Genomic DNA, 12,385 nt, shown 5'->3' with positions numbered 1-12,385 from the left:
GTATTAAAAAGAAAAGTTATTTATTTTATTTAATTAATTTTTTATATTTATATTGTATAATATATATTTTATTTTATTATTAGTTAACTAAAAATCTCTTTATTCTTATAAATATATATATATTCAATTTAAACTCAATAATATAAATCATATTATTTTCAAAAATAAAATTTTAAATACTGAATATTTATTCTTTTAATTTTTATTTTTTAAAAAATTTATTTACAAATATTTAATTTTATAAATTTATAAATTTTTATATTATTTAATTAATTATATTTATGTTGTATAAAACATAATTATTAATCTATTATTGTGTTAATAGTTAATAAAAATAATTAAATATTTTTTTTTTAAAATTTAATTATTAAAATATTAGCGGATTTATAATGATAACATAGATTAATATGCAAATAAAAATAAATTAAATTAAAATCAAATAAAAAATTAATTAAATATTTTGGTAATCAAATAAAATAATAATTAAAAAAATACACCCACCAAGGGGCTCGAACCCTTGACCACTAGCTTAAAAGGCTAGCGCTCTACCGACTGAGCTAGACGGGTGTTACATTAAGTTAAATAGATATATTAATAATAAGTCAACAAATATATATAAAATATTTGTAAATACTTGTTATTTTTAGAATATTTAATATTTTCTAAGTTTTTTGTTTTTTTAATTAAAATATTTAAACATTTTTCTTTTTTCTTTTTAAATTTATTATTAATTTTTTTAAATAAACAAAATATATTTATTTTTCTTATAAATATCAAAAATAAAAATTAATTATAAAAATAATTTTTTTATTTTTATATATTATATTATTATATTTTATTTATTAACTTTAATAAGAATTATAGAATTTGAGTATTCTTAATTATTTTTTTGAATAAAATTTTTATATTAAATTTATAAAATATACTAATACTTATTAAATAAACATTAAAATAAAAATAATAATATAATTTATTTATTTTGTAAGTTAATTTTTTATTAATATTATTAAATTTTTATCAAACATTCATTTTTTTTTGTTTTTAAATTATTTTATTTTTTATGTATTTATTTTATTTTGTAAGCAAAATAAAAAAGCAATTAATAAATCAAATTTAATAAAATTAAGAAAAAAAAATAATATATAAAAATAAAAATATAAATAAATAACTTAAAAAGCAATATCATTAAAATGAATTTTTGCTTTTGTAGTAAAGAAGGCAGATCATCTGAAAAATAATTAAGTATTCATATAATTCGGTAAAGTAATGAGTAAAAAAATAAAATTTATTTTGTAAAAAAAAAAAAAAAAAATGGGTTGAAACTTATAAAAATTTAAAAAAAAAAAAAAATTATAAAAATTAAAGCAAAATTAATAAACTATAAAAACGATTAAAAAATAAATTAAAAACAAAAAAACTTTATTATAAAGAATAAATGAATTAATATATATATATAATATAAAATATTGACTTTTACTCTTAATAATAATTTTTTATTTTTGTTTTTTTTTAAAAAAAAAAGAATTAAAGATAATAATTAAGTTGAATTATCAGAATAGGAATATTTAGAATTAAATGATTGGAATTTTAATATATTATAAATATAAGATACAGAAAAAAAATATTTGTATGTATAAACAATGTTTTAATAAACAGGCATGTTTGATTGGCTTAACATTGAATAATAAATATTTTATAATTTTGTTAAACAGATAGGAAACAATTATGAGCATAGAAAAAATCCTTTTCATAATTTTGATCATGGCATAACAGGTTTTTTTAAAAAAAACAAAACACAAAAAAATATCAATTATTGAAAGTATCACATGGCATATATTATATGATAAAAGAAAACATAATATCCGATTATTTAGAAAAAATTGAAGAGTATATATTACTATTTTCTGCATTATGCCATGATGTGGATCATTCTGGATTCACAAATGTATTTGAAGCAAATAAAAAATCGGACTTATTTCAAAAATATGGAAACTCATCTGTTTTTTTTTTAAAAAAAAAATAAAAATAATATAATAAATTATGTTATTTATTTTATAAAAAAATAGCCTTAAGAAAAAAATCATATAGCAATTACTTTTCGTATATTAGAATAAAAAAATTGCAATATATTTAAGAATTTTGATAAAAAAACATTAAAAAAATAAAAAAGTTTACAACAGAAAATATAATAGTAACAGATATGAGTAAACATTTTTATCTAACAAGCTTAATAAAAGATAATATATAATATTATTTTAATAATAAAAAAAACTTCCTGAAGAGGACAGAATCAATATATCTGGAATACTTATACATGCAGCTGATATAGGTGCTCCTGCGAGAATATTTAAAATCGCGCACGATTGGTCATTAAAAATATCAAAAGAATTTAGTAATCAGGTAAAAAAATAATACATTAATATATATTAGAATAAATTTAAGGTTAATTTAGAAAAAACTTGATTTGCCTGTTACAGCATTTTTTCTAGGATTAGATAAATATATTAATATAGCAAAAAATGAAATTGGATTTTTAAAAAATTTCATTCTGCCTATTTGGATATAGGTAAAAGAGTTAGCTGATGGGAAATTAGATTAAGTAGAAACTAATATTTAAAATAATGCAGATATATGGTAAAAAATTTATGATAGTGAGTTGTAGAAAGAATAAAAAAATTAAACTAAAAAATGAATAATTAAAAGCATGTATTAATATTATTTTTTTAGAAATTATATAATTATTGTTCAATATATTATTATTTATTATTATCTTTATTTATTTATTTAGTGTTTTTTATTTTTGTATAATAACATATTATTTTAAAAAAGTTATTTATAATTAATATAAAATTATCTTATTATATATAAGGCTATTTTTAAAGTATAAATATAAAAAAAAAAAAATTGAAAATAAAACAGTAAATTAAATATAAAAAAATATATATGTAAAATTATGTATATATAATATTATAAATATAAAAAATATATTTATAAAACTATATATATATATATATATATATATATTTATATATTTTATTTATTTTTTTCTTTATTTTATAAAAATTTTATTTATTTGTATAAATTTTTAAAAAATTTAACAAAATATAAATATATAAATAAAAATCAAATTTTAGTTTTTAAATGTTTTAATTATTAATTTATTATATTTATATTTTAATTTGTATTAAACTTGATAATGATTTTTTATTTATACATAAAAATTTTATTTTTCTTTACTTTTATTTAAACATATTTACTATTAAGAAAATAAAATTTAATTAATAAATAATATTAAAAATTTACAGATATAATATTTATTATAATTATTTTTTATATTATGAATAAATTAAATAATTTTTATTTATTAAAATAAACAAAAACTTATTTTAAAACTGATTAAATTATTATTTAAAAGACTTTATAATTTTATATGAAAAAATAATCTTCAATAATTCTTTTCTATTCATTGATATTTTTATAATCTTAAAATAATATATAAATTAAGAAAATTTCAATAAAAAAAAATTAAATTATATATTTATGTATTCTAGTTCTTTTTTTGTTTCAAAATACTTTATTTCATATAAAATCAAAACTTATAAATTAGCTACTTATTAATATACTAATATTAAGAAGAAGCTTTGTAACTATTTTAAAATTAATATTTTTTAATTAATTATATATTTATAAATAAATATAATTTACAAATTAAATTAATGAGATATTAAAATAAAAAAAATTATATAAGAAAGAAAAAACCAATAAAATATATATAAAAAAAATAATATATTTTATATTAGATAAAACTTATTTCCAAAAAATAAAAAATTAACAAAATCCGGAAAACTCTTTATCAGATTTTTAAGATGACTATAAAAGTAATCTGAAATTAATATTAATAAATATAAACAAATGATATAATTGCTAAATAAGCAAACTAATAAAATAAAAACTTAATAAGGTTTTTTTTTATATATTTATAAATAAAAGTAATTTGTTAAAAAATAATTATATAATAATTAACAAATAAAAAATATAAATTAATAAAGGAAGAAAGGATATTTTATATATTAAATTTATATCAAAAATAAATAATTAATTCAAAAAATATAAGCTAAAATTATTTTTGAAATTCAAAAATCTTAAACAAAAATAATATTTTAATTAATTAAAAAAAATATTATATTAAGATTCCTCTATAAATAATTAAAATTCTTTTTATTAAAAATTAATTCATAATAAAATTAAGTTAAAAAGACTCAAATAAAAGTATTTTTGTTGTTAGCATAAAATAAAAAAGAATAAAGTATTCTATCAAAAGCAATACATTTAAGAATAAGATGATAAAATTAATATATTATACAAAAATTATAGATATTTATATAATTAAAGTTATGTTTTATATAAAATAAAGTAAATTCTATAAGATTATAATTAAAAAATAAATAAAATAAATGATATTTATTAAATAAAAGTTTAGAAATCTTTATATTTATAAATAAAATTTATGAACTAAATTTTATTTTTAAAATATATGTAGAGAAAAAAAAAAAATTAATATAACAATATTTGATAATTTAATATATTATTGTTTTAATTAATATATTTTTTAATATTTATCTATTTTTTAAACATTATAATATTTTTTTCTACCATTATTATATTTTAAAATATTAATAAAAAATATATCTTATTTAATATGAATAGTATTTATTTAATGCTTTATTTAAATAAAATATATTATTATATTTAATTATTTATAAACATAAATATATATATATTAATATATATTTTAATTTAAAATTTTTATTTTTTAAAAATTTAATTAAAAATTTTTAATTTACTATTTATAAAATAATAAAAACAATAAAAAAGCAGAATTATAAATATATAAATTGTAAATGAAAATAACATAAAATTTAATAAATACATACTTTGATTTATTTCCTCAAATATTTATAATAAATAGAGGCTTATATTTTAGTATAATACTTTTATTAATAGATTAATTCCAAGAATTATAAATAATTTATAATAATATTAAATAATTACAGTAATCTAAATTTTTAAATTTTGTAAGGAAATTGAATGTATTTTTTTAAAAAACTAATTCGGATGAACTATAAATAGTATTTTATACTTCAACATTAGTTCATATGATAATATTAATTAGATTAATATTATTAACAGTTTGTTATATGTTAAATATAAAATTAATTATTAATAAGAAAATGATTATTATAAAATATTTTTTAGGAATATACAAATATTTATTAGTATTTCCTTTCATAACTGCTTAATTACAAATATTTTAAAATGAGGAGTCAACAAATGTTTAGAAATTTATATCTTTTATAAATTTAATATTAATATACAAAATAGGTGAAATAATAAATAACATATAAATAAATATAAATATATATATATATATATATATATATATATATATATATATTTATAATTTATATTTATATTTATATATAATTTATATAATATCAATAATAATTTTATTTTTTCTAATAAAGGTATTTTAATAATTTTACACGATTTTGATTATACATTTAATAGAAAAGATTTTTTATAAAAGAAAGTTTCGATTTTAGAAATATTTAGATTTACAATTTAATACATTTGTACAATTATAATATATTTTTTAGAACAATAAAGTTCTCTTATAGTATTTCTTATTTATATTTCTTTTAAAATACTCTAAAATTACCTCGAATAAATATACTTTGATTTTAAAATATTCTACATATACTAGTTATTATGTTTTATTAATTTCTTTATATGTCTTGGTCTTTTTCTTTCTAAAATTATAATTGAAAGCGAAACAATTTTAATTCTTTTAATTTACATAATCCTAGGATATAAAATTGGCTATAATATAAATTTAAAATATAGAAAAAACATTTTTTTGAATTAGCAGGGTTAAGTAATAAATAAAGGAGATTTATTGGATATTTATATAAGATTTAGTAACGATTATTTTTCTTTTTTACTTGAAGATTACTTAAAGATGGAAGGTGTTTTTTTCGAAAATATATATGCTAACCATAATATGAAATGTGAATTTTTTGAAGAGGATAATCTATAATATAAGTGTTTTTGTAACTAATTTAAGGAAAAAAATCTTTAAGACAAATTTAATAATTACGTTTTGCCGAATTATAGAAGATAATATATTAAACATTATAATGAGAATTTGTATGAAATATTTTTATCGAAAAAGAAAAAAAATGAGGTGAAAATATATTTTTCATACTTAAGTTTTCTTTTTGAAGTCTAAAATAATTTTATAAAAGCTTTTATTAAAATTTATTTTTTTCAAAAAAATTATTATTCTATTTTAAAGTTTTAAGAAAAATTTTTCCTCAGTATTTTATTCAAAAAACTTAAATTAAAATTCAAAAATTATTTACATTTATAAAATTTGCAAAACTAAAAACTCGCGCTTGAAGATACTATTTTTTTTGAAGAAAAATTAGCATAAGTATAAGCTTTTTTATTAAAATAATTAATCGAAACTTGTAATTTTTATAAAATTTTGTGTGATTATCTTTTAGATTTATAAAAAGTGGATAATTTCGCGTAAAAACTATACACTTAATTGAAATAATTAAAGCAATAATTTGTACTTCTGTATAGTATTAATACAACATCTTCTTAATTAAATTATTTATAGTAAATATTTATGAAATTAATGGATTTTAAAAATAGAAAGGCGAAATATTATTGCAATTAAACATAAAAAGAAAAAAAGAAAAGTAAGAATATATAGCAAAAATATTAAAAAAGAAAAAAAATAAAATAATTTTTTGATATTTTTAATTAAAATTCTTGCGTTTTATATTCTTCGCTTCTTTCAAATGAAATATTAATAAATAAAGTTTCCAAAAACTTCAAAGATATATTTTAAATAGACAATAATTTCATAATTAATAAGCCTTTAGATTCTATTATACCAAAAGCATTATCATAATTTCACAATAATATGATTAATAATTTCAAAGAAAAAGGAGAAATGTATATATTTAATAAGAGTATATAGTATATTATATATATATAAATATATTTATAAATAAATATATAAATACTTATATATATATATATATATATTATAAAAGGTACATCAGCATTTGCCCTTAATTATAAATGCTTTTTAATACCAGTTTAAATAAGATTAAAAATAATTAATTAAAATTTTGATATTGGAATATTTATAATATTAACTTAAATAAAAACAGATATATAATACATGCTTTTTAATACATAATAAAAAATTACAGATTACACTGAAAGCATATATACTAATGTATTATATTAATCTGTATCTTTAAGTAAAAATTAAATAACAAAATAATAAACAAAAACATTTAAATAACAAAAATAAATTAAAAAAATAGAAGATTAATTTAAAAACATTAATATTGATTAATTAATACCGTTGACAAAATTAATTTAAAGAAATAAAATTTTATATAATAAATAATTCTGTTCATTTTTGATAATTTAAAATAATATTTAAACATTAAAGCTTCAAACTTCTAGTTATAAAAATTCTAATTTTCCTAATTTTCAAAGATTTTAAGATCTAATAAATTAATCTGTTTATTTAATTTAATTTAAAATTAGTACTTTATAAACTAAAATCGGGAAAACATTTTATTACATAGAAATAAACTATTGTAGATAAATTAATACATTGAAAAAAAAGCAAAAAATTCTCTAAATGTATTACTAATTACTCAATATTACTAAAGAAAATAAAACAAAGTAAAGTACTTTAAGCAATTATACCTAAAATTAAAATTAAAATATTTTAGATAATTAATCTTCTGAAAGTATCCAAGAATCAAAAACTGAAAAGCTAAAAATATAAGAAAATGTTCAAATTTAAAAAGCAAAATCCAATGAAACTATTATATAAATAAATCGTTATAATGAAAAAATGCAAACATACCTCTAAAAGCTCTAATTAAAGACCAAAAACAAAAATTCTTCTAAAAATATACTAAAAAATACTCTTTAAGACTTTACATATACCTTAAATCCATCCGGTAATTCTTTTAACGATATAAAAGCAACCGGCGATAAATCTTAAACTACTTAAACTGCAACAAACTATACGAAAATCCAAAAAACAAAATTAGTAAATCAAATAAAATAAAAATACAACTTTTCAATGCTTAACAAAATAAATTTCCTTTCCTTATTTTTAATAAATTTCTCAATTTTTATAACTATTTTCCTCTACATATAAACCTATATACAATTTAGATAACAGAACAACCTATATAAAAACGTCAATACATAAATAATAATGTACCTAAAAATTATAATAGCTGTAAAAGACGAGTCATTTTTAAGAACTATAGAAAATAAAAGCCTATAAATTAAATAAAAGAAATAAATAATGCAAACTATATATAATAGAATATAATATATAAAAAATAGCTTATAATAAGATTTTATTGATTATTATAATTAAATATAACCAAAATAATTCGAAATATAATAAAATAACCCTTTTTTAGTTTAAATATTTTATATATATAAATTTCCTTAAAATAATATAACTTCAAGTCATCAGGTTATCCTATCTACTTGCTTTTAAAGATATATTACTGTAATGAGAAATATAGATATAGAAACTCCTTTAATTCTCGAATAGTAGCTTTTCTTATATAAAAATACTAACATATTAAACACTGAAGTTTAAAAAATACGAGCTTTGGAAGAAATAAAAAAACAGCAAGAAATAAAAAACTAAAAGCAATTAAACTATTTAAACTTAATTATTATTTTTGGAATTTCCTTTTTTATTTTTATCCTAATTATTCCAATTAGCCTTTTCAAAGTTTCCGAAAAAGAAAAAATCCTTAAACTTCTTGGATGTTTCCAAATAGTAAAACTTTAATATATATAATAATAATTCCAAACAAGTATTAACAATATCCAAATACTTGATTAGCTTCCTTAACCTAAATAAAAAGACATTTAATTATTAAAATCTACTACTATAAGAAAAAAACTAACAGCACAATTCCGAACATTACCAAAGTTGAAAAAAAATCTTCTCTTTTGGAGTGTTTTCTCTTTAGGTTTAATTCTTATATAGCCAATAACGATTATATTATATTATATGTAATTTACATCAGAAAGAAGTTTAAATTTACAATATAGGAGTTATATAGTGGACATAGTAGGCTAACTAATATTAAATATATCAATTCATTTTAGACTCTGGAACTCTTCTCTAAATAGAGATTTGGATCCATAGGCTTCTTATTTCTTCCAAGTAGCAGCTTCTATAGATAAAATTAATTCTTAATATACAATTTAAATATAAAAATTATTAAATTCTTTATAAGAAAACAAACAAAGCGAAATTCTACATAACGAATATTATTCATAAATATTATTCGGAAACCTATGTAATACGAAAAAATTTTATACTAATACTTTCCATAATGGAGGTTAAATTTATATGGACGAATGTGAATAATTAATGGGCGGGATATTAAAATAAGGTTTATTAGTGTATGTTAAATCCCAATTAGATTTTTTTTCAAGTCTTTTTAAAAAATATGAGGCTAATAGTAGTAGTGAAGTTTTGAATATTTTTTTAATAAAATAATAGAAAGAAAGTAACTTTATGATAGAAATGGATAAGGCTTTTAAAATTGTAAATGATACTTTTTTCGATTTAGAATAGTATTTTAATTATATTGCTTAGTAAAGTTTCTAATATATTTAAAATATAGGATTTACTTTATTTACTTTTTAAATAGCTTTTGTTGTTATTTTTTAATTACTAAGATGGATGTATATTTTTAGAAAATATAAAAAGGAATTAGAGTAGACTAAAAATCACTTGAAATTATTCTAAATAAATCTTATTTAGGAAAATAAATATATTGTATAATATTTAAAATAATATTACGAAATTAAATAAATTTGAATATAAAAATTTTATATATATATAATTTATCATTTCTATATCATCCCATTTTTTATAATTTACTAATCAGCCTTTTAAGCTCCTAAAAAACATGAAAAAACTAAATGACAGTTTATATTAAATCTTTTAGAGTAATTCTTAAAATCAAATTCTTTTATTATTCTTATAATTTCTTAATTTTCTTCATTTTAAAGTTCTTATTATATTTGTTTTATTTATTCTTACATGTTTTCATATTTTTAGAAATATTGTTCTTTTGTTTCAAATTAATTCAAAACTTTGTCATTATCAATTAATAAAATATTGTGTTATAATAGAGTATTACTATTTTATAAAATTAACTAATTTTATAGAATTTTTGTTAAAAAAAAAACTATAAATTATATATATAAAAATAACTTATGAAAAGTAAGAATTATTATTATTACTATTATTAACATTAGTACAATTATTATTATTATTATTATTATTATTATTATTATTATATTATTTTAATTTTCTATTATATTCGTTTAATTTATTAATTTTTTCATTTTTTTCTTTGTCTTATGTTTTTTTTTTTAAATAAATATTTATAATAAAAAAATATTAAAAATAACTTCATTATAAAAAATATTATTAGAAGTTTATTTCGAAGCAATTAGTTAATCTAAATTTCTCTTAAAGGATTCTTATTCATTATTATTTAATTCTTTGAACATAAATTAATATTTAGCAAGTAATTTTTTTTTTTTTTTTAAGTTTTCATCATATTTAATTTTTTAAACATTTATCATACTGAAGCTTTAATTTGTATTAAACTACTATTTTTATTAGATTAAAGAAAAAGACAAAGATTAATTTTTATTATAAAAATTAAACGAATTTTCAGATTAATAATCGCTAGTATTTAAATGCTTTTTATATATACTTAAAGATGTATTTAAAACAATTTCTATTTCTTTAATTTCTTATATTTTTTTTGATTTATATATAATAAATTATTTTGCTTTATCATCTAAAAAATTAGGTAAATGATTTACATATATATTCTCTCCTATATTCCATAAAGAACGGATAATCCAAGAAAGTCCCTCTGTTCTACAATCTCTTCCAAATTTAAGGGTTTAATAAAAAAATTCTCTTTATGTTAAATCTAATTCTTTTTAATATTTTTTCTTTTATTTTATTTCTTAATCCAAATTATTAATCATATACTAATAAAATAAATATAAAAAAATATGAAATATATAAATAAATATAAATAAAAATAAAATATTATAAATATATATATATTTATATAATATTTTTATTATAAACTTATATTACATAATTGAAAATTTATTTTTTTTCAAAATTTTTTAATGATTTTTTCAGAGTTTATATTTCTTTCTCAATAATATATATATTATTAGAAACATTCATTATATTTTCTATTATTGATTTAGAATATCTTTAAGAAAGATTTAACTCTTATTTTTTAAAAGTATCTTCTTTCTATGCATTTAATTAATTTATATTCATATATAATTAATTGATTAAACTTTTTAATTATTGAATTCTTTTAATTATTGATTAATTTTCTAGCCTTAAAATCCTTATAGTATTAAATTTGTTATTAATAAAACTACTTGTTTCCTTTTACTTTTCATTTAAATGACTTTCTATAATACTTGAAATTTATTAAAAGTTTTTCGCACTTTCAATTACACTGATATTTTCTTCTTGCTTTAAATCTATTTAATAAAAAGTTTAAATAATTTTTTTATTCCATCAGGAGTTAAATCAGTTAATAAAATATCATCTTAATCATTTATTAATTCATTGGGCACTTATTTTACATATTAAACTATTTATTTTTTAATATTCCTTATATCATTCTATATGCTATCAGTACTTTCATTTAATATTTTCTCATTAAACGAGTCTCTAGATTAAAACATATCTATAGAATTTCTCTTTCTTTAATTATTTATATTATTTATTTCATTTTTTTTTTGATCATTATTCTGTGATAAATATATTATAAGTATAAATACATATTTATAATAAATTATAAATAAAATAAAATAAATCAAAATTTAACAAAAAAATTTATAATAATATAAAAATAATGTAATATATATAATTATATGATTAAAAATTATTTACTTAAGAAAATTATTCTTTTTTAATTAAATCTTATATAATTATTGATTTTTTATTAGGAACATGTTAACTAGGTATTTTTTCATTGTTTTAATTAAAAGTAATTTCTGAAAATTAATCTTATGATAATAAGATTGAATTTTATATTTAATCTTATTCTCTAAGAATATTTATGTTTTATTATTATTAAAAGATATGCCTTAATTCAAATCATTCTTTATAAAGATATATATATATATAAATATATATATATATATATATATATATATATATAATTTTCTATATAATTTTTTT

The 12,385-nt window shown here is 14.8% G+C and overlaps 1 non-coding gene across 1 annotated transcript, besides 20 other annotated features; it reads right to left on the bottom strand.

Moving 5' to 3' along the window:
• Positions 1-401: 401 nt before the first annotated feature.
• Positions 402-457: a microsatellite.
• A 37-nt stretch (positions 458-494) lies between these two features.
• On the bottom strand, positions 495-567 carry IMG5_149580. Its single transcript has one exon. It is a non-coding gene; the product is annotated as a tRNA-Lys (tRNA).
• Positions 568-805: 238 nt separating this feature from the next.
• Positions 806-845: a microsatellite.
• A 270-nt stretch (positions 846-1,115) lies between these two features.
• Positions 1,116-1,163: a microsatellite.
• A 1,731-nt stretch (positions 1,164-2,894) lies between these two features.
• Positions 2,895-2,940: a microsatellite.
• Positions 2,921-3,032: a microsatellite.
• Positions 2,928-3,024: a microsatellite.
• Positions 2,998-3,032: a microsatellite.
• Positions 3,033-3,042: 10 nt separating this feature from the next.
• Positions 3,043-3,082: a microsatellite.
• Positions 3,044-3,082: a microsatellite.
• Positions 3,083-3,670: 588 nt separating this feature from the next.
• Positions 3,671-3,718: a microsatellite.
• Positions 3,719-4,707: 989 nt separating this feature from the next.
• Positions 4,708-4,783: a microsatellite.
• Positions 4,784-5,399: 616 nt separating this feature from the next.
• Positions 5,400-5,496: a microsatellite.
• A 120-nt stretch (positions 5,497-5,616) lies between these two features.
• Positions 5,617-5,652: a microsatellite.
• A 1,392-nt stretch (positions 5,653-7,044) lies between these two features.
• Positions 7,045-7,123: a microsatellite.
• A 3,255-nt stretch (positions 7,124-10,378) lies between these two features.
• Positions 10,379-10,455: a microsatellite.
• Positions 10,444-10,483: a microsatellite.
• A 440-nt stretch (positions 10,484-10,923) lies between these two features.
• Positions 10,924-10,972: a microsatellite.
• A 194-nt stretch (positions 10,973-11,166) lies between these two features.
• Positions 11,167-11,236: a microsatellite.
• Positions 11,167-11,247: a microsatellite.
• Positions 11,248-12,316: 1,069 nt separating this feature from the next.
• Positions 12,317-12,365: a microsatellite.
• Between the last annotated feature and the right edge of the window lie 20 nt (positions 12,366-12,385).

This window comes from Ichthyophthirius multifiliis (genome assembly GCF_000220395.1).
Source record: "Ichthyophthirius multifiliis unplaced genomic scaffold scaff_1120509251149, whole genome shotgun sequence".
Taxonomy (NCBI): Eukaryota; Ciliophora; class Oligohymenophorea; order Hymenostomatida; genus Ichthyophthirius; species Ichthyophthirius multifiliis.
Note: the sequence above shows the minus strand (reverse complement) of the source record. Positions and strands in the feature narration are given on the sequence as shown.